The sequence below is a fragment of the Harpegnathos saltator genome, unplaced genomic scaffold (genome assembly GCF_003227715.2).
Source record: "Harpegnathos saltator strain DR-91 unplaced genomic scaffold, Hsal_v8.6 scaffold167, whole genome shotgun sequence".
Classification (NCBI taxonomy): Eukaryota; Metazoa; Arthropoda; class Insecta; order Hymenoptera; family Formicidae; genus Harpegnathos; species Harpegnathos saltator.
In genome coordinates this window covers 1-22,947 of record NW_020229947.1, presented here as the reverse complement: position 1 = coordinate 22,947, position 22,947 = coordinate 1, and the positions used below count along the sequence as shown (strand labels likewise).

Genomic DNA, 22,947 nt, shown 5'->3' with positions numbered 1-22,947 from the left:
TGACGTAACGCGAGTCGTGTAAATACGACGCATCAACCCCTCAGCTGTTAATGACGGAGATACTCGCGGCAAGAGAAGTGGATCAAACCGTTGACGACGGGAATACCCGTTGTGCTTTCCAGAAGAAGGTACTTGTAACGAAGCAATTGAAACGGGGGTCCACAGGAGTAGGAAAAAAAATTTAGTATCTCTAACAAAACTGTTTAGTTGAGGCATTTTCTAATAGCAACCAAATATCTTGTTTTATGTAACGAAATGTTTAGTTGATTAGAATATTTTGTTGATCTTGTCCTTAGACTTCGTACGTAAAAATTAAGCATTTTAGTTATTTCATCCATAAAAATTACATAATGACGAAGTATTATTTTACATAAACTAAAATAATGCCCAACGGAAACTATTTTGTCTTTCTGTGCGCTAAAATTTAGATTTTATGGATTAAGAAAGAAATTATAGTATTTTTAACAAAATTCATATATAGTTAAAGTTTTTTCTGGTTGCTATAAGAAAAGTATTACTTTACACGAACAAACCGTAATCAAACAAGATATTTGTTTACAGGGCAGTAAACAGTTTTGTTGGGCATATTTTAACCAAATTATTTTGTTGTTACAACAAAATTTTGTTGCTCACGCAACAATACATTTTCCCTAGTGTATTATTTCATGTTTTTAGGATCGCCGAATTGAAATCCGAGATCGAAATTCAGCCGAAGGATTTTTTGAATTTTCGGTCCGCCGTACTCAAATGTCGCAATTTTGACGTCGGATTTGAGTTCAGCAACTCTAGAAACATGAAAATATAATGTTCCGGTCCAATTGCTCCGTTATAAGTATTCTTTTTTCTCTTTTTTTCTTTTTTTTCTTTTTGAATGCGTGGATATTTCCGTCATCAACAGTTTGCGCCACTTTTCTCTCCGCGAATATTTCCGTCATTAACAGCTGAGAGGTTGATATTTCTCCCGCCGCGCCGTCGCCGTCTTTGTTGCTTATTTTCGGCATGTTAAAGTGGAATGCAGAGAAAGTGCGAAACGTCGGTTCAAGCTTGTAAAACGGTGGTCTCGCTGCGAGGTAGTGTCGTTAAATCGTTGAAAGCGAAATCAAGTCTTAACATTTCGCGGGAAGGGACACTTTCGTCGGTCTGACACATCGATCGCGAATTTCATCCTTTTGAAATTTAAAACAGACCCGTTGTAGTTAACAGATGGGCTGTAGTTCCCAAAGGCCCCTATGAGCCAACGAGCTCTGAACTTTTCGTAGCGCGTTTCTCTAAGTATGGGAAAGGTAAATGTAAAATATTAGCCCCGGCAATTAAACGGAAAGCGAGTTTAACGAGTTTCCCTCCCTAACTATTAGACACAATTTTTATCTTCTGCATCAATATTTTAAGAATTTAAGTGACATGTTTCCGTGATCCCACGAAAAACAAGAAGTCACTGAACAAACGAAGTCTGCAATTTTAACGATCGTTTTCTTTACACCTTTCTTACACATACTGAGTCTAACCTAACCTGTAATCTTGCACACAAGGGATGCAACCATCTTAAAGCGAACCATAACATCGAGTTTGTTTGCGAAGAAATCGGTGCTGACACTCAAATGTCCTCGTTACCCGTCACCGGGATATCAGTTCGGAAGTTTACGAACAGTCATCGTCGGATTTATCGTCGGAGTCGGAGTTATCGTCGAATTTAATCGCAACTCTCCCTTATATTTAATTACGACCGAAGCGAAGTACAGTCGGAATCGAACGACCACAGAACGGTCTGGTTACACCAGTCTTTTGCTTGAAAGCTGCGATTGTCGTCCAAGAATTATTCTTATCGCCGAGAGATCCGCTCCCACAAAGAAAGGGCTGACGGAAAGACAAAGATAGACGGATGAAGGAGGGGGGGGGAGGGAGAAGGTGAGACACAGAAAAAGAAACACGCGGACACGGCCGACGTACGTCGGGGAGAAATTTAATTATGCGCCACCTTTGTGGGAGAATTCACGAGTCCGGCGCGGAGCGTCAATTCCGAAACAAAAAGTGATTTCGCAAATTGTCGAACTTCTGAAGCAAAACTATCCGAGACGGCATTTCGCGTGCCCGCTCGCTCGAGCGGACGTCGCGGCGCAATAAACTCGAAGAGTTCCACGGCTTCGGTTAACTCGGTCAGTAATGGCAGTCAACGCTTCGCTGAGCCTGTGAAGGAACTTCTGAATAGACAATACGGGCCGAGTCGCGATCGACTGCCGATTGTACGGCTTGTCGTTATACGTGCGAACAATTTTGAGAACGTCAGGAAAGTCTCGGGGATTTAGCCCCGGTCGTATCTCACCTGGGTCGTGACTTATCGGAGTCGAGAGCATTTTCATCCACCAGCAGCGCCAGCAGATGGATGATGGCGGCTGATGGCGGCTGATGGCGGCTGCAGGTTCACGATTCGTCAAACTTGCGCGCGCGCGTCCGCGTAGTCCTCGTCGTCGACGACGATTATCATCGGCCACGGCGCCGTGTCTCTCCTCGGCCGGCATCGTCCGCGATGCGTGTCCTTTTCTCACCCAGAGAGATATCCTGCTCCCTCGTCGGGGCTACCTGTGTGTATGCGGTTACCGCTTCCGCGCTGAAAGTTTCAGCAAACCGCGAAAGTGTCGACGCGCTTGGAACAACTTGCTACTTACTCGCGGCCAACGCGTCGCCTCGCCTTGCTCGCGGTGATAAAGTATCGGGATTTGTGGGATGATTGCGCGCGGCCATTTGTAAAGCAGGACGTTACTCCGCGCGGGTGATCGCGCGCGCCGCGGCGTGTCTTTTCTTTCTTCCCCGCTGTTTCGTTTCATTCCCTTCGTGATTTCCTCGAGGAATCGCGTCGCCGGACAGCGTGGTGAGCCCAAGTGTTTCGCAAGAAATAAAGGCTGCCGATTACTTCGTTACTTTATTACTCGCCGAGAGCGATAAAGTGTGGAGAAATTCTACTGAAGCGTATGTATATTATTATTATTATTATTATCATCATCATCATCATCATCATCATTGTATTTTCTTCATCGAAAAGAATTCAGGCAAGGACCGAAACGTTTGAGCAGTTTCTCCTCCTGTCAAATATAAAATACTTTTCCCAAATTTGCCGCCAACTTGATTATCCGATTACAATGGCAAACGGGACTTTTATTCTTATTTGAAACACAGCTTTTCAGCTTTTAGAAACAGAGAGCAGAAGTAGGAATCCGCTTTTTCGCGATCGCGGTGACATTGGCATACTTTTGTGGCATCAAATAGAGTATCCCATTTTCACACAAATTATTGCATTCGACGTTATCGAGCGAATTAGAGATGTAATTCAGCCGCTACACACGCAGCTCTCTGTTTTTGACAATTTATTATAATATTCGTGCGTGATTAAAGCGCTGACGCGTTTAACATATCGCGCATAAAGAGAGAAAAGTAAACGGTATTTAACCTCTCGTCCTACCCGCTAACTCCCGATCGCTCGGGCGACAATAAAAACAAGCAGGTCGGTCACGCGTCGAGCCATTTAGCTGTTCAGCCGTGTGCTCGAACTTGCGCAAAATGTATGCGTCTTATGACATGTATATTTCGGCGCAACGAAAGGAATTAGCATCGAGATTAGATTTCCTTTTTACCGACATGATAGGTATAAGGGTTGTTTAATTCTTTTAGGGAATTATAACCCAAACGTAACGAAGAATTACACGTAGCTAAAGTAAGAAAATATCGAGACTGAACCACGAGTCTGACTCGTGTTGTTTATGTTTGTCCCGAATGAAGTACCACGAGCCAGGCTCGTGTTGTTTACGTTTGGTCCGAACGAAGTCTCACTCGTTGTTGGACAAAGGATTAATACGTCTCTTTTCAGCGCGTAACGGACGAACACGTCACACGATGTTTATAAATATCTTGCATAAGCAGCCGCAAGTGGGACACACGCGTTATTTATATTGTATTTTGAAACATTCACTTTTATCCACGTTCACGACCTTACGGTCCGGTTTATCAATTAATTGATAAGTACGGTGGGGCGTCAAATCAAAAATTTGCCGTTACGTGTTCCGTTGTAATCTCGCGAAGTAATTTCGAAATGCAAGTCGCGAATATACTCTCTCCCGCCTCATCCTCTCGAAGAGGGACGGAAGAGAAATTTATTACGTACAAACCGGCCGCGCAATTACTTATCTTTAAAATTTAATATCTCGGAAAATGGCGTACCGATCTCCCCCGCATGTCGCCATTTGTCTTTCCGCAGGCGCGTACGATACGATACACTTCGCGCGGCGAAATATTTTCCGATAAATCAGCGACAGCGCTTCTCACGCGTGAGAGAGAGAGAGAGAGAGAGAGAGAGAGAGAGAGAGAGAGAGAGAGAGAGAAATAGGGGGGAGGGGGGGGGATTCGAACCTGCTGATAATAGACATAATCTACCCTGCGCGCGCTGACGAAAAGCGCCGGCGATTACCGCGACAAAAGGTAAATCGCACGCGCACTTATGGTTAATCGCGAATTACCGTATAAGCGGATACCGCTAAGCCCTTTGGGGTACGCATGATCCATTCCAGGATTCAGGGTAGATTTTGCTCACCCGAAGAATTGCGCGCGCACGCGCGCACTGCGAAGCAGAGTGGCCATCCCATCTCGTGGAACGATCCGCTACGGACGCGATGATAGCGGCTTAACGAGTCGCATTACCCGGATTACATTATTCCTAATAACTGATAATTGCCACTCCTCTACGCCGGATTGGCCCGTAATAATTAGCGTTCTCTTTTTTCCTTCATCAATTAAACCGCAATTATATTTCACACCCGCGTTCATTTGTCCCCGCTGCGCACCGCGGCGCGCGCGCGCGCGCGCGCGTGTCTCTTTAATTACGACGAGAGCGAGAGGGAGATAGAGAGAGAGAGAGAGAGAGAGAGAGAGAGAGAGAGAGAGGACATTTTGTATGAGCTTTTTGTTATTTCTCGTCGCGTCGCGTCGCGTTGCGACGACGCCGTTAGTTAAGTTGAATTGTACACCGGCATCGTCCGTGACGCAATAAAGCGACCGGACCGCATTCAGCCGTAAGACACAGATGTACGCCGAGTGATCCCGCGGATTTCCACCTTTTGCGCCATAAAGCCGTTTAAATTTATAGGCATTATCGCGTTTCGACCCCCCTGTCGCTTCCCGCCGCCGCCGCACCGCGCCGCGCCGCGCCGCGTCGCCCCCACGGCTGTGGCTGTATATGAGCGGCAAGGGGTTAAGGTGTTACAATGGGGACTGCTATTAAACTCCCGGTCACGGTTTCGACCGAAATGTCGGCGAGGCTGATGTTAAACGCGGCCCGAATAAAATTCCCCGGCCGCCGCCGCCGCCGCGGGAATCGTCCGTTTCCTATCCATTTCTTTCGCCCTTTTACCGCACCCTTTATCCTCGTCCTTCTCTCCCCCCCCCCCCGCTCTTTCAGCCGCGATCAAGATCGGGAAAGCCGCCGTCGCTCCGGGGCCTCGTACTAATCGCGGCTCGTGCGCAAGGACGAAATTTGTAGTCCCGTCGTCGTGTCGCGCTGGAGATTGTCTCCTGCGACAACGGGGCTTGTTATTTTGCGGAGTCCGAACGCAGAGGTGTAATAAATCCCGCGCGCATAGACGCATTTTTCTCGGCGCTCTCTCCCGGATACATCGTATATTCCGATCACAATTTCCAAATCCATCTGAAAGTTGCTTATCCCTTTGTGCGGCGTATTGTTTCCGCCGGACGGCACTCTGTGACATTTTGCATCTCTATGTTTTCTGGCTCGCTGATTACAAATCCGAAGTTAGATTTCGAAAATTCAAAATGGCAGATCCACCGTAACTGCCGTTCAACGATAAATTAGCGCAGCAGGTCTGAATGAATCAGATATAGCGATGTAAAGGCAGGTTTCGAGTCGTTGGTTGCGAATCTCACGTCAGATTTACAGGATTCATTCAGGTGGTTTTTTTTTTTTTTTTTTTTACAAAAAGTGTGCGAAAAATTCTGAAAAAAAAATATATCGTGACACGTGAAGAATATTCAGTAAAATTTTCAGCCTGCGATCTTAAATACTTTCCAAGAAATCAATTCTTTTTAATGGCTTTCTTCAATTTTATTTGTTTATAAATAATTGATAAATGAACAATCGGATGTGAAAAGCACGGGAGAGATGTAAAGTAAGTATTAATATATCGGAAATGTGAAGATTATACTTATTCTTGTTAAGCTCTTCATTAAACTTTCATAAAAAAAGTGCGTCGTAAGAGTGAAAGAGAAAAAGGATTATAAATATACTCACCACTGCGCGAGATTGGTATTGACGTTCAGTGTTTCCTACTTGCTCAATAATACGTGAGCGTGTATGTATTATTTGAAGGCAAAATAATAGCGGCTCTTTTCTCTCGGGTGGGTGCCGGAACGTATTCCGTATCCAATGGGAGATTTGTCTTCTGAGAACCGCTAAGAAATGAATTCTCTCTATCGGATATCGGATAGGTGGCGAAATTCATCGAAAAGAGACCGTCGCTCGCCCTTTTCTCACTTTGCTGGGTATACGTATGCGGGTACGGTCTATCTTTATACTCTGTAGAGACGATGATCGAATTTTTGGACCGACGGTGTGATGGTGTGAATATTCTATTAGCCTCCAGATCAAAATAGCGGATTTATAAGTTGTATCAGTTTTTAGACCAAAATTAATTATTTAACTCGATTTCCTGTATTTCTTAATTACATTATGACCGCGTGCAAATTGTCGATATCTCCGACGATACGAATACTTATAAAATTGCATCCTAATGAATAAATTTATTCTTTTAATCGTTCTATCTTGCACACACACACACACACATACACACCCAAGACTCTTTTGAACGTTTATAATTTATACGCGTAATTGTAGAAAATATGTGCGAATGAAATTGCACAACATAACAACACAAAGTGAGAGTGTCTCGGAATATTACGTTTAAGAAAACTCTTGAAAATTTCTTTATAAAATGTCTTTATAAAATATACATTGCTAAAAATGCGGATAAGTCAGATATCTATTATAGAGCGAAACTTGTCCCGTTAGCAACTTCTAAGCGCGACCGTTATAAAAATCGCGAGAAATAAATGACGTGAGAGCGTTTTATTTCGTTTTCATTCTTTTTTCTTTTTGGAAACACACACACACATATTACATTGCGCAAAGACGACATGTGGAGGCGGAGAAAGCAAGAGAAAAAAGGCGGAAAAGAGAGCGGAGAACAAATTATTCGCGAGTTTATTCTCATCTTTAACCGTGGAAAACTGCGATAATCTTTTTGGGAGACTTCTTGCCGGGGTAAATTAAGCGCAAAGGTGCCGACGGGAGTTTACTCTAAAATAACGAGAAAGAAAATAAAGCGAGCGCCCGTGGATTCCTGTCGGGCTTTCATACCGAATGAACGTTTCTTAACTAGGCCACGTGATTTTTCAGTTTCCATTGTTTTTCCCCCTAACCTCGCCTTCCTGCCTTCCCGCACCCTCCCCCTCCTCCCTTTCCCCCCCCCCCGCGTCTTCTGCCATTATCGAGCGCGGTTTCACGGCGGCGGCGGCGACGGCGAGGGCGAGACGGCCGGGCGGAACGGGGGGGACGATGTTAATTTCTCGTAGCTGCTTGACGGCGGGGAAGTTAGTAGTTTCGGTTTTGGTTTAGCAACTCACGCCAAAGAAAGAAAGAAAGAAAGAAAGAAAAGGACGACGCGCTGTGCTTTCCCCGTTCGTCGGGGCCGACGCCTCTCCCCGTTCCCGCCGCCTCTCTCCGTACCCGCCGCCGCGGCACGTAAAATAAAAAGAGTCTGGGAGGGGGTGAGAGTGGTGGGGGGGGGAACCGAGAACCCGCGCCATTTGTTGCCGGTCGTAACTATCGAATTCAGAAAGTGCGCGTTACATACAACCGACTGCGTTTTACCCGCGCGCGCTCCCTCATTTGTTTCAACCCGTCGTGCTCTCTCCTCTTGCCCCACGCGATTTTTTCTCTCGCATTCCATCCCCCCTCCCTCTATGTTTCGTACGGATTGCGATGCATCTTGTCGTCGTGATCGATACGAATCGGTCTCTTTCGCCTGCGCGCGTAATAATACACGTCGCGCTCTGAGATGCGAGAGTGATTGCCTTTGGCGGAGCAGCGACGCTCCTCTCGCATTTTTATCGCGTTCGCGAAGTGTCCTTGAGGAGGCCTACAGGATCAACGAAATTCTGTCAGTGCCGACCTGCCGCGAGCGACGCAGGGGTGCTTTCAGCTCGAGGAGGGCCGCGCGGGCAGTCTGCGAGAACAAGAGGGATGGAACGAGAGAGGGTGGAGAGAGAGAGAGAGAGAGAGAGGGGGGGGAGAGGAGAGAGAATGCGTTCTACCTGGATTTTATGTACGCAAGTAGGCGGTTATACACATTGCTTTCGAGGCACGCGAGGGCACGATAAGCATTTCGTTCGATAAAAACAAACATTGTCGCGGCCCTGCCTGCCTGCCTGCCTGCTTGCCTGCCTACTTGCTTGCCTGCCTCCATCAGCAGAATAGATTCCTTCGAGATTCACTCGCGCAGCCGGGTGTTCCCGGCGAATTCGGTGAACGATATCGAGCCGAGGCGCGCGCTTAGTCGAATTCGAATGCGATGCTACGTTCCGATACACATCTCGATCTTCTTCTCCTCGGCTCTCTCTCTCTCTCTCTCTCTCTCCTCTCGCAATCTCTTCCTTCACCTCTTCCTCCCTCTCTCTCTCTCTCTCTCTCTCTCTCTCTTTTTCTCCGTCTGTCTATCTCTTCCCACTCGGTCCACATAGCTTCAAATGAGATGGTTGTATTATTCGAGATATATCGCGTCTGACGAATACGCGACCGCAATGCTGCTGTCACCTCGAATTTAACTTTTCACCGACTGGCAAACTGGAACGAAGCACGACGACTTGATATTTTACGGCTGCAGCGCCATGGGATGTCCCGCTGTCAACCGGCACTTATTACCGATGTAACTCGAAGGGAAGAGATCATTTCTCTCTCTCTCTCTCTCTCTCTCTCGCTCTCTCTCTCTCTCTCTCTCTCTCTCTCTCTCTCTCTCTCTCTCTCTCTCTCTCTCTCTCTCGCTTCCTCTCGCGTCCACTCTTTCCCGCTTGACGCGTGACGTTTCACCGCTTATACCTTCAACGCCTCACTTCGTCGAATGTAATGCGCGAAATCGGACGTGTAACGAACGTAGGCAACATGGGAGGAAGGAGACTGTCGTTGCGCGTCAACATGTTTACCTAGATATTGAATATATTTGTATAAGTTTGCTGAGTAATTTCCGGCCGGTTCTCTTTTTGTTTCTGCCAAGTTGTCGCCGAGTTCTTGGTGGCTCTCTCTCGACTGCGGGGAATGTTACGCCATCCGACAGGGCTAAATCTACTCGCGCAAAAGTTCATCACGATTCTCGCAGGTGCAACGTTCGGGCGCTCAGATTTGTTACTCGATACCGACTGAGAGAATGGGGGTCAATTTTATCCTGAGCACAGATTCTATCCGTTTAAAATCGAAATAAAAGCGGATACTCGCACCTCCTCGTATCCGGTTAATAAAATTGCTGCACTCTTACGCGGTGCGCCAAATAGAAAATCCCATTTTTCCATCACCAAATTATTGCACTAACTAGAATAACGGAGTAAAAAAGGTATAAAATTCTAATTCTAGTTCTAAATTCTAATTCTAACGCGGTAGAGCTGCTTATTTGAGAAACATTGCAATTTCTAGCTTGAATCTCTGCGTAGAGACTTCAGGGAATCCTGGCTAGATCCTAATTAGGTCCTAGATGCGGTTCTAGCGGCAAGAACGTACAATGAGATTTTATCTGTTGTCCGCGGCCGAGCGGGCTTCGAAGAAGATTAAAAAATTCGCCGTTTGATTAGCGATGTGTGTGTGTGTTGTACTTGTAATTGATTATTCAGCAAAATTCACGAGAGCGAATAGCGCCGAATGAAATTTCTGCCAAGAAAAGTCGCTTTCCGGATTAACCGACGACTCGAGAGATTAAAGGAGGTATGCAGGAAGCCGCGGGTATATTCAGCGCGCAGAGTATTCGCATCAACGTATATTTTATGCATTGCGTGTAAAACATAAACGGTCTCGCGCGCGCGTGTGTGTGTGTGTGTGTGCGTGTGCGTGTGCGCGTTCAGCTGGTCGTGTTAGCGCACACGCGCAAGCGCTCCTTCAACGATCTGTCGAACCCAGTCCTGAAATTTGCATCGGGTTTTTGTACTTTCGCGGAGTATCGAATATCAGGTGAGCGTAAAAGTTTTGTCGTTTCTTGAAGCGTTTCTTGAAATAAAAACGCTTGCATTTTCTATTTGACTCTGAATAAATAATCAACCGTAAAAACGACGTGGTCGATGACTGAATATGAATTTTTTTACAAATTTCATTCATCCTGTCTCTCTGCGGGACAAAACATCCTTGTCGTTGAATCGAAAAAATTTAATCACATCCTTATGCACTTTTAATTTCGACCTCGTCATCCTCACGTTACTCGCCATGAAATCATCATCACTTAGCTAACGAACAGCGGATAACGAGCGTATTACATGCGTAAACGGTTATTCAAACTATGACTCGCGACATTTTTCTCGTAATCTGATATTAATCTGATATTCGTGTTGACAAATATCCTTCTTACAAATTATGTTCAGCGCGCGCGCGCGCGCGCGCAGGAACAGACAACAGTTTCATATTTATTACCTCGACGACGCTCTCGACGAGCATGACGTGATCCTCGGAAAATCGTGGGAGAACTCCGAAATTACAGACGTGTCCTAGAATGTGATAGAGATCCCGCGAAAAATAGACCGCATATATTAGATGAAACGTAGATTTTGCTCCCTTTTCCTCCTCCCCCCGCCCCCTCCCGCGCAATGAGGTTGGTATTCGCGGAGCGAAGTCCGCGGGCGCTCTCTCGCCTGTATTCGGAAATCATCATGGTAGCCGGGCTTATCAGTTTTAAGCGGGCGATAATTGAATATCGGTTTTCGATATCTCATTATTTTGCTACTTAAATAACTATTACGATGAGAGACTCGTTTCTTCTCGCTTCTCGTGCGTTTTCGGATTTGAGGATTCCTCTCGCGGTCGTCGCCGACCGACGACGACGACGACGACGACGACGACGAGTCGCGCCGGCTTTGTTCTTCGAATACTCGGATTTTATCAACAAATTCGCCCGACTCAGCGCGCGCGCGCGCGCGCGCGCGTTCGCATGCTCGGGATAATAACGGCTCCGCTTAACAACCTTTGTAAGTGCCGGCTCGCTCGTATTGAAACCGCTCTAATCATATAATACACCCTTGCCGCACGCGCGCGCACATTACGTAGTGATATTCATTGTGATAAAAAGCAACGCGGCCCGTATATTTGCAGTTTCTATTAAACTCACGACACGGGGCGAGTTAAGTGCACAGCCGTAGGAGCGGAGTTTGTTCTAGAAATTGTTGCGCGATTTACGAGATCCGCGCGGCTCGCGCGATACGACGTGTACGCTGAATAACGACGCGGATGCTAATCCCGTGGGGCGATATCGGCGGTGCGGCAGTAAAGAGCGCTATTCGACGACAGATATATATATATATATACAGGGTGTCTCGCGATTATCGTCAGATAATTAAATTCCGCCCAGGAGCGTTTCTGGGGATCTGTGATTGCGATCTGCTTAGATTTCTGAAATTTATTCGCAGTTCCAGTCACACGTTCGTACTTTCGCAGAATATATTCGCAGGATATCGGGTGGCCGGGAAAGTTTCGTCGATTCCTCAGGGTGTAAATGAAAACGCTTGTATTTTTTATTTGACAATCTAGACAAAGGACCTTTCCGTAAGCCGACGACAATCACGGGAAATCACGTGAAACGTGTGATTCTCGAAAAATTCGAAGTTTCTTCGATACTTTTCTCCGATCCTCTCATCTCATACCTTATACCTTACCTTTCGCCTCGTCTAGGCTTCCGTAACATTTCTGTCTCGGTTTTAGACAGGAAAGTCATTTTGGAGATAGGCTTAATGCTGAGATAAGAATGATGTAGGAATTAGCATCGTAATTGGATAATCAATTTTCGGACAAATTTAGGAACCTGTGTTGTTTGGGAAACAACTGTTTTGCGGGATGGTGTATTTCAAAAGTCAATACGAACGGGCAATTTTAATATTGATGAAGGAGATATGAATCGATTAAAGTTGACCATTAGTATCGTGCGGATAAAGCACGAGTGGGAAAAATCGAGCGCGTGCATCCGGACCTCTAACAAAGTGCATGTGCGCATATCGATTGCTCATTTGTTGATTGAAAGTTGAGTTCGTGTTGATTTTTGCTGCTCAACTAAGTTTGCTCACGGCCTGTATCCTAAGTCGACCAAGAGACCCGTAACGAGTAGAATATCCGGTGGGTTTTCGATGTCGCATATTTTATCTGATTTTCCGAACATGTACTATTCGCTGGTATTATTATTATTATTATTATTATTGAAAAAGAAGGGAAAAAGCCGAGGGAAGAATTGTTTCTCGCTGCTTCTCTCGGCTTTCATTAACTAATAATGAATTTTCTACTCTGACTTTCACCGAGCGAATATTTTCACTCGAAATTGAAGAGTGAACTCGACTCGTGCTTCACCGTCGCAGAAACAAATTCACCTCAGTCAATAGTCACTCTTGCGGTTTGGTCCCCGGCAGTATCTTCATTATCTCTTCGAGCAAATTTGCCCTCATCTTCAGCAAGATTTCACTCCAAGAATTTAGAGAGAGAGTGTACAATGGGTTTCCTAACGAAGCGCAACAATTCATGCACGGATCTAATTATGGTAATGTCGCTTGAATTCGCTATCGGTGACGAATTCAGAAAGCAGGTCAGCTGGCCCATCTTTTATTTATACGCGCGTGCAGTTTAATTCTATTTATGTTTACTACCGTTTCTTCCAGAGCAAGCGCTTTCTTGCGATTTCCCGGCTAGGTCCGACTCGAAGCGATGCAAAATTCGTGCTGTTGCAATTCTGACGCGATAAATACACGCCCAGAGACATTCGGAATCGTCTCGCGAGAATAGCTTCTAAATTGCAAAAGCCAATAGCGACTTTAAATCTTTATCGCCGCGAAACAATCTGAGAATTTCCGAGCTTTTAGTCGTAACTACCGGAAACGTGTGTTGAGGTCTGCTTGCGGGCTCCGCAGCCAGCGCTGAATAAGCTTGTAAAAAGTGCAGTTTCGTCTTTTCGCGATAAACATCGATTCTTGATTTCACGGAAGATTAAGCCATGGAAAATTATGCGAGATTCGATGACCTCCCTCTTTCTCTTTCCTCTTTTTGAGCGCTGCTAGCGTCGCGGATAAATACATGTTAAAAGATTCGATGGGACCTGTCGAAGAGACTCGTCGAGTATCCTCTTCGCGACCTGCGGAATCTGCGGCCGATTTGGGACCGAGTTTCCACGATGAAGATGCAGGGGCTTTTGTTGTAATTTCTCTCAGTAATTAGCGATTCAGGACAAAGAGTTTCTCTGCCGAATGAACCACCTTTGTGCGGCAGTGGTAAATCTACACCACACCATCTTTCTCTCTTTCATTTTTACGATGTACTGGTTTGCAGTTTGCAATGAAGATAAGTATGAGTTCACATCTTTCTGACATATTAATGCTTACTCTACATGTTAGCTCTGGGTGAGGAAGCTCAGAGGAAGTCGTCACGAAACAGTTCTGGGAGATGAATTTCGGGATTCTTATAAATTGCATTTCTCGCGTATGTATATATGCGTACTTCCGTAGATCTCCTTTTCTATGAAGTCCACGTTGGTTCAGCTATTTCAAATTTCACGAGTTTGATTCGACTATATTCGAAATAATCCATGAAATCTACGAAACTTTTATTTCTAACATATTTATACACATTTTTATGGTTTTACTCCTGTGGCGGCGGCGGCGGCGGCCATGTTGGACCCGCCATTTTGAATTTCTGAAATCTGACGTGAAATTCATAATTGACCATGTGGGAGAGCTTTATGTCTGATTTACATTTATTCGGACTCGCGCTAATTTACCTCCATATCGGGCATATCGGGCCACATCGGGTCTGCCATTTTGAATTTTTCAAATATCACTCGATATCGCCCAAGAATATACGGCATTAAAATCTCCCGGCAGGTAACATCCCCCTAACATCCCCATAACACAACATTCTTCCTCGAACGAGGAAAAATCATTTCCCACTGAGGGAAACGCGAGTCGAAAAACACACGGCGCGCCTGCGCAGTCGAGGCTAGCCGATCGAGCCGAGGAGCGGGAGGAGCGCAGGAGCAGGAGTCTCCGCAGGACACACGGGGTGTATCGCGTTTATTACGACGCGTGGATTCTTAAAATAAACGATCCCCGAGCGTGCCCCGAGCGGGATAAAACGCCCGAGGAAGACACTGGAGACAATGTCGTCGTTATGCGAGGCTCGTGTGACAGGGAAGGCGCGCGCGCTGCTGCTGCTTGCTACCGCTGGCGTTCTTCTTTCTTCCCTTCGTATCTACGTACCAATATACCAGCATAAGTACGTCGCCGGGAGACGCGATCACGCGAATTTCGAATGCGAGCCAGAAACGCGTCCGGGAACAGAGGGACTCCAATCAGACTGACGTGAATCCGCTGGCTGGCTGGCTGGCTGGCTGGCTGGCTCACTCCTTTTCTTTCAATTTTAGCATACGCCCACCTCCGCGCATCGCCAGTCGCCGTTGCTCGGAGACGAGCGGCGAGCTCGGTTCTCTCGCGCCTGGCCGTCCGCCAACTTCTTCTTCGCGTTTTACCATGGAGACGTTTCTTCATTCGACGTATCCGTCGTGTGCATTGTGCGGGTGTGTGTGTGTGTATATACGCGAGTTGCGGGATGGGGGGGGCGGAGGGGTGAGGGGGTAAGCGCTGTACGTGTGCCACGGTCGCCCACACCGCCGTGCTTCGCGTCGACGTGCCAGTCGCCTATGAATTCGAGCAATGGCCGCGTATTGGATATTGTTGCGTTCAATCTACCGCCGACCCGTTCTCTTATTCATCCCCGCGCGTACGTCTCTCGCGGAAGACGGCAGAGCGGAACTGTGTTCGGGTGGATATCAAGGCGGACGCGGGCTGGAGGGAGGGGGGGGCGCGCGGAGAGCGGACACTCTGCAATTAATACTCGCCGTCGGTCGGCCGCGCCGCGCCGGGACGAGAGTAAATCTGGAGCGTTTAAACAGCGGCCGATCGGCCCGCGGAATTTGACACGATGTGTCACGCGTTATCGTTGAAATCCATTTGAGATACACGCGCGGCTCGATAAAACGCATTGTTCGCTGTAACTTAATATCGCTGTGTTAATTAGACGACAAAGACACGCCATTATGAAATTCCGTTTGCGCGCTACGTCGCGGATATATCGCGCCGAGTGAAATGTTACTCTGCTTCCAGTGGGGGATACTAATTGGTAGCTCTTGCTAATTGTATTATCTCGTCGTCATATATTATTACCGCGTCACCACACCACCACCGTTATTTTTACCACCGTTGTTATTACTGTCGCCGTCACTTGTTTGTTGCTGTCGCCGCGACACAAAGTGCGCGCGCGATAATTCGCGCGTTTATTATTAATCGCAGTTCGCTCAGTCTGTCTGCGAACTGAAAGGTTAAGTTTCCGCAACGATCGCAGGGAGGACTTTCTTTCGCAGCCGACTTGGCGCATATCCGCGCAACACAATGGGTGCGTCCAGGACACACGTCCAGGACAACGATTGTGCAACCGTTGAGTGATATCGTCCTGAGCGCTACTGAGCGACGCGCTCACTCGCTCAACATGTTGAGCGAGCGGTCGCCATTTTTCTCATCATAAATATTCGTCGCTACCTTTACTGATCAGTCTCCGATCCAACATGGCGCAGCCTATGAATAAAGAAAGTAACAAAGAAAATAGTCATATAAATCCAAATATATATAGCGAGGGATGTCAAGGATGGTGTAGAATACATTGTAACACAGACACGTACGAATTATATTTGTAAAAATACTTCATAATTACAAGGCACTCAAGCGTGTAGACGCAGTCTACACTTTACACAACATACACACACACACACACACACACACTTTACACAAGCGTGTAGACGCAGTTTACACTAGAGCGTAAACTGAAGTGTGTTACAATGGCATACTTGAAGCGTGTTAAAGTATGTCTCCACTTTAGACATACAAAATCAGCAAATTAAATTAACACATATATGTATGTTAAAAGAACACATTTATGTATGTATGTTAAATATAATCGTTTGTATTGTGTGTTAATGGTTAAGTGTATTAAAATAACACACTTTCAGTGTGTTATGAAAGTATATATTAAAATAACATATCTCAAATGTGTTATGAAGGTATTGTATATCAAAATAACACACCTCAAGTGTGTCACGAAGGTGAATTGAGCAACATTGCAAATCCAAGTGTTATTTGGAGTTATTTGGAAATGCACAAGCGTGTAAATGAATGAATCTTTTTTACACATTTCTTCTACACATTTTAAGTCACGCGTTATTTAACGCGTACTAGAATACTACAAGCGCGCGCCACTTTAGCTTATTCATATTAAAGTTGAGAATAAATATTATAAATCAAATATAATCCCTGGAGTATAACATAAGTTCGATAATATCCGACGCTAACATACGATGTATTAGGCGCACACAGTTTGAAATTTCATGACACATATTTTCTGGATAGTAACGCGTAACCGTATAACCAATGAAAATGTCGACGTTCAACATTTCTGTTCAAGCCCATCTTAAGCTCTATCTCTTCCCCCCTAACTCTCTCCCTCTCTCTCTTTCCCTCTCTGTCTTCCTCAGTCTCTCTCTCTCTCTCTCTCTCTCTCTCTCTCTCTCTCTCTCTCTGTCGTTATATTTATTACCATTACCCGATAAAGAAGAAAAAATATATTATACCTTATTATTTTATGTTAGAAAATTATTAATCTGATATAACCCCATTATAACTCCTTTCGTACAAACTGTCATTCAGCTGTCATTCGCCGCGATGACAGCTGCGAGCGACATGAATGCAGCCGTGACCGATCGAGACGATCGAGACAGTCGAGACGACCAATCAACATCGCGGAAAAGAGGCTTCAACGCTTCGATAAAACCAGTAAACGTTCTTTGTACTATTTAAGTAAATTTATACAAAATAAAGATATACATATTACATGTATTATGAAAATATAAAATATGTTTGTAAAATATGTATTTATAATGTAATATAAACCCAATAAACGTTCTTCGTACTATTTAAGTAAATTTATACAAAATAAAAGTATACATATTATATGTATTATGAAAATATAAAATATGTTTGTAAAATATGTATTCATAAAGTAATAAAAACTCAATAAATGTTCTTTGTACTATTTAGACAAATTAGTGTTCATTATTATCCCTCTTTCAATATAGACGGTAAATTGGAAATTGGAAATTGGAAATTGGAAATTTGTTACTATGCTTTCCTAATACAAAAACTCGAAAATGCGGAAAACTGAAATTTTCCAATCTCTCGATTTTGTAACAGGAGAATATAATGAGTGAGGAAGTCGTTCGAATACCTCTTCGCTTATTATGCTTCCCTATTACCAAAACTCGAAAATGCGGAAAACTGAAATTCTCCAATTTCTCGATTTTGTAACAGGAGAATATAATGAGTGAGGAAGTCGTTCCAATACCTCTTCGGTTATTATTCTTTCCTATTACCAAAACTCGAAAATGCGGAAAACTGAAATTCTCCAATTTCTCGATTTTGTAACAGGAGAATATAATGAGTGAGGAAGTCGTTCGAATACCTCTTCGGTTATTATGCTTTCCTATTACCAAAACTCGAAAATGCGGAAAACTGAAATTCTCCAATTTCTCGATTTTGTAACAGGAGAATATGATGAGTGAGGAAGTCGTTCGAATACTTCTTCGGTTATTACGTTTCCCTAATACGAAAACTCAGAAATGCGGAAAACTGAAATTCTCCAGTTTCTCGATTTTGTAACAGGAGAATATAATGAGTGAGGAAGTCGTCCGAATACCTCTTCGGTTATTATGCTTTCCTATTACCAAAACTCGAAAATGCGGAAAACTGAAATTCTCCAATTTCTCGATTTTGTAACAGGAGAATATGATGAGTGAGGAAGTCGTTCAAATACCTCTTCGGTTATTATGCTTTCCTATTACCAAAACTCGAAAATGCGGAAAACTGAAATTCTCCAATTTCTCGATTTTGTAACAGGAGAATATAATGAGTGAGGAAGTCGTTCGAATACCTCTTCGGTTATTATGCTTCTATATTACAAAAATTCAAAAATGCAGAAAACTGAAATTCTCCAATTTCTTGATTTTCTAACAGGAGAATATAATGGATGAGGAAGTCGTTCGAATACCTCTTCGGTTATTATGCTTTCCTATTACTAAAACTCGAAAATGCGGAAATCTGAAATTCTCCAATTTCTCGATTTTGTAACAGGACAATATAATGAGTGAGGAAGTCGTTCGAACACCTCTTCGGTTATTATACTTCCCTATTACCAAAGCTCGAAAATGCGGAAAACTGAAATATTCCAATTTCTCGATTTTGTAACAAGACAATATAATGAGTGTGGAAGTCGTTCGAATACCTCTTCGGTTATTATACTTCCCTATTACCAAAACTCGAAAATGTGAAAAACTGAAATTCCCCAATTTCTCGATTTTGTAACAGGACAATATAATGAGTGAGGAAGTCGTTCGAATACTTCTTCGGTTATTATGCCTCCATATTACAAAAATTCAAAAATGCAGAAAACTGAAGTCCTCCAATTTCTCGATTTTCAAACAGGAGAATATAATGAGTGAGGAAATCGTTCGAATATCTCTTCGGTTATTATACTTCCCTATTACCAAAACTCGAAAATGTGGAAAACTGAAATTCCCCAATTTCTCGATTTTGTAACAGGACAATATAATGAGTGAGGAAGCCGTTCGAACACCTCTTCGGTTATTATACTTCCCTATTACCAAAATTCAAAAATGCGGAAAACTGAAATTCTCCAATTTCTCGATTTTCAAACAGGAGAATATAATGAGTGAGGAAGTCGTCCGAATACCTCTTCGGTTATTATGCTTTCCTATTACCAAAATTCGAAAATGCGGAAAACTGAAATTCTCCAATTTCTCGATTTTGTAACAGGAGAATATAATGAGTGAGGAAGTCGTTCGAATACCTCTTCGGTTATTATGCTTTCCTATTACCAAAACTCGAAAATGCGGAAAACTGAAATTCTCCAATTTCTCGATTTTGTAACAGGAGAATATAATGAGTGAGGAAGTCGTCCGAATACCTCTTCGGTTATTATGCTTTCCTATTACCAAAACTCGAAAATGCGGAAAACTGAAATTCTCTAATTTCTCGATTTTGTAACAGGAGAATATGATGAGTGAGGAAGTCGTTCGAATACTTCTTCGGTTATTATGTTACCCTAATACGAAAACTCAGAAATGCGGAAAACTGAAATTCTCCAATTTCTCGATTTTGTAACAGGAGAATATAATGAGTGAGGAAGTCGTCCGAATACCTCTTCGGTTATTATGCTTTCCTATTACCAAAATTCGAAAATGCGGAAAACTGAAATTCTCCAATTTCTCGATTTTCAAACAGGAGAATATAATGAGGGAGGAAGTCGTCCGAATACCTCTTCGGTTATTATGCTTTCCTATTATCAAAATTCGAAAATGCGGAAAACTGAAATTCTCCAATTTCTTGATTTTGTAACAGGAGAATATGATGAACGAGGAAGTCGTTCGAATACCTCTTCGGTTATTATGCTTTCCTATTACCAAAACTCGAAAATACGGAAAACTGAAATTCTCCAATTTCTCGATTTTGTAACAGGAGAATATGATGAGTGAGGAAGTCGTTCGAATACTTCTTCGGTTATTATGTTACCCTAATACGAAAACTCCGAAATGCGGAAAACTGAAATTCTCCAATTTCTCGATTTTGTAACAGGAGAATATAATGACTGAGGAAGTCGTCCGAATACCTCTTCGGTTATTATGCGTTCCTATTACCAAAATTCGAAAATGCGGAAAACTGAAATTCTCCAATTTCTCGATTTTGTAACAGGAGAATATGATGAGTGAGGAAGTCGTTCGAATACCTCTTCGGTTATTATGCTTTCCTATTACTAAAACTCGAAAATGCGGAAATCTGAAATTCTCCAATTTCTCGATTTTGTAACAAGAGAATATGATGAGTGAGGAAGTCGTTCGAATAACCTCTTCGGTTATTATGCTTTCCTATTACCAAAACTCGAAAATGCGGAAATCTGAAATTCTCCAATTTCTCGATTTTGTAACAGGAGAATATGATGAGTGAGGAAGTCGTTCCGAATACCTCTTCGGTTATTATGCTTTCCTATTACCAAAAACTCGAAAATGCGGAAAACTGAAATTCTCCAATTTCTCGATTTTGTAACAGGAGAATATAATGAGTGAGGAAGTCGTTCGAATACTTCTTCGGTTATTATGCTTCCTATATTACAAAAATTCAAAAAATGCAGAAAACTGAAATTCTCCAATTTCTCGATTTTCAAACAGGAGAAATATAATGAGTGAGGAAGTCGTTCGAATATCTCTCGGTTATTATACTTCCCTATTACCAAAACTCAAAAATGCGGAAAACTGAAATTCTCCAATTTCTCGATGTTCAAACAGTAGAATATAATGAGGGAGGAAGTCGTCCGAATACCTCTTCGGTTATTATGCTTTCCTATTACCAAAATTCGAAAATGCGGAAAACTGAAATTCTCCAATTTCTCGATTTTGTAACAGGAGAATATGATGAGTGAGGAAGTCGTTCGAATACCTCTTCGGTTATTATGCTTTCCTATTACCAAAACTCGAAAATGCGGAAAAACTGAAATTCTCCAATTTCTCGGATTTTTGTAACAGGAGAATATGATGAGTGAGGAAGTCGTTCGAATACTTCTTCGGTTATTATGTTTCCCTAATACGAAAACTCAGAAATGCGGAAAACTGAAATTTCTCCAATTTCTCGATTTTGTAACAGGGAGAATATAATGAGTGAGGAAGTCGTTCGAATACTTCTTCGGTTATTATGCCTCCATATTACAAAAATTCAAAAATGCAGAAAACTGAAGTTCTCCAATTTCTTGATTTTCTAACAGGAGAATATATGAGTGAGGAAGTCGTCCGAATATCTCTTCGGTTATTATGCTTTCCTATTACCAAAATTCGAAAATGCGGAAAACTGAAATTCTCCAATTTCTCGATTTTGTAACAGGAGAATATAATGAGTGTGGAAGTCGTTCGAATACCTCTTCGGTTATTATACTTCCTATTACCAAAACTCAAAAATGCGGAAAACTTAAATTCTCCAATTTCTCGAGTTTCTAACAGGAGAATATAATGAGTGAGAAGTCGCTCGAATACCTCTTCGGTTATTATGCTTTCCTATACAAAAACTCGAAAATGCGGAAAACTAAATTCTCCAATTTCTCGTTTTGTATTAGGAGAATATAATGTGCGCGAAAGTGGCTGGAAGAACTCAGAATATTTCTTTTTTTAAGTATGGTTAAGGATGTTAACTTAACAAAGGGATATTAATTAAAAGGAGTGCAATAACAAACACGTGTTTGAATAATAAAAATTGCGTTTATTTTATTTTGGATTACATACATTTATATACATACTTTTATATTTACGAATGTAATATTAATAAAATTACAATGTTATTTATTTTAATAGACTTAAATACAAAGTTATAAAATACATCACAAGCTATAAAATTGTTTATCGTATATATTTGTTCATATACATCACGCTTTTAAAAATACAATTTCGCGCTTTAATACAATCTATTTTACCGATCACGTGGTATACGCAAAAGCTATCAATGCCATTGATAGGATATATTACAAATGTGGTGTAATAAAATTACAATGTTATTTTTTTAAAAGACCTAAATACAAAGTTATAAAAATACATCGCAAGCATAAAATTGTTTATCGTATATTTGTTAATGTACATCAGTATTGTAATGGTACAGAATTGATGGTCCATCGACCATGTATGGTATATGGTATGGTACAAAATGATGGTCCCATCGACCTTATATGGTATATAGTATGGTACAAAAATGATGGCCATCGACCATGTATGATATATGGTATGGTGCAAAAATGGTGGTCCATCGATCATGTATGTATAGTATGGTACAAAAATGATGGTCCGTCGACCATGTATGGTATATGGTATGGTACAAAAATGATGATCCATCGACCATGTATGGTATATGGTATGGTAAAAATGATGATCCATCGACCATGTATGGTATATGGTATGGTACAAAAATGATGATCCCATCTGGTAGCAAAGCTAATGAGGCCGCGCGGCAGCGGCGCCGGCGCGAGCGACCGAACCGAGCCGGTCATCGACGTTGTAGCGTCGGCCAACAACGGAGATTCTAGAAAGGTTCTTGAAGTTTCCGGAATATTCTAGAAGTTCGTGACGTAATTCTACCGTAGAATTTATAAATAGATAAGTGTAACTCCATTCCAAAACACATTTCCAATCGGAAATGCTCGGTCGCCTCGCGCCGGCGCCGCTGCCGCGCGGCCTCATTAGCTTGCTACCAGCCTAGTAATTATTACATTAAATTATTTGTTCAGTAAATAAATACTTTTTAAGGCGAATAATCGCCGATTTTGTCGATTTGTTTATTTTCTCACATGTATTTTTCTTAATACACATATCTGTGTTCATTTACAAAATTAATGTGTTATCAATGTATACATTACTCTAGATGTATGTCACGTGGACTTTTGGTGTGTCACCCATATATCATCCAGTTGCGTTCTCAGTGTTATTATCTATTATCATTCTGTGTCTAAATAACACACTCTAC

At 42.9% G+C, this 22,947-nt stretch overlaps 1 long non-coding RNA gene across 1 annotated transcript in view; it reads left to right on the top strand.

Moving 5' to 3' along the window:
* Positions 1-17,174, top strand: part of LOC112588169 (uncharacterized) — a 170,144-nt gene extending 152,970 nt beyond the window's left edge. The window contains exon 3 of the long non-coding RNA XR_003112607.1: positions 17,029-17,174. This is a non-coding gene — a long non-coding RNA (uncharacterized LOC112588169). The remainder of the gene's footprint in view (positions 1-17,028) is intronic.
* The last annotated feature ends 5,773 nt before the right edge of the window (positions 17,175-22,947 follow it).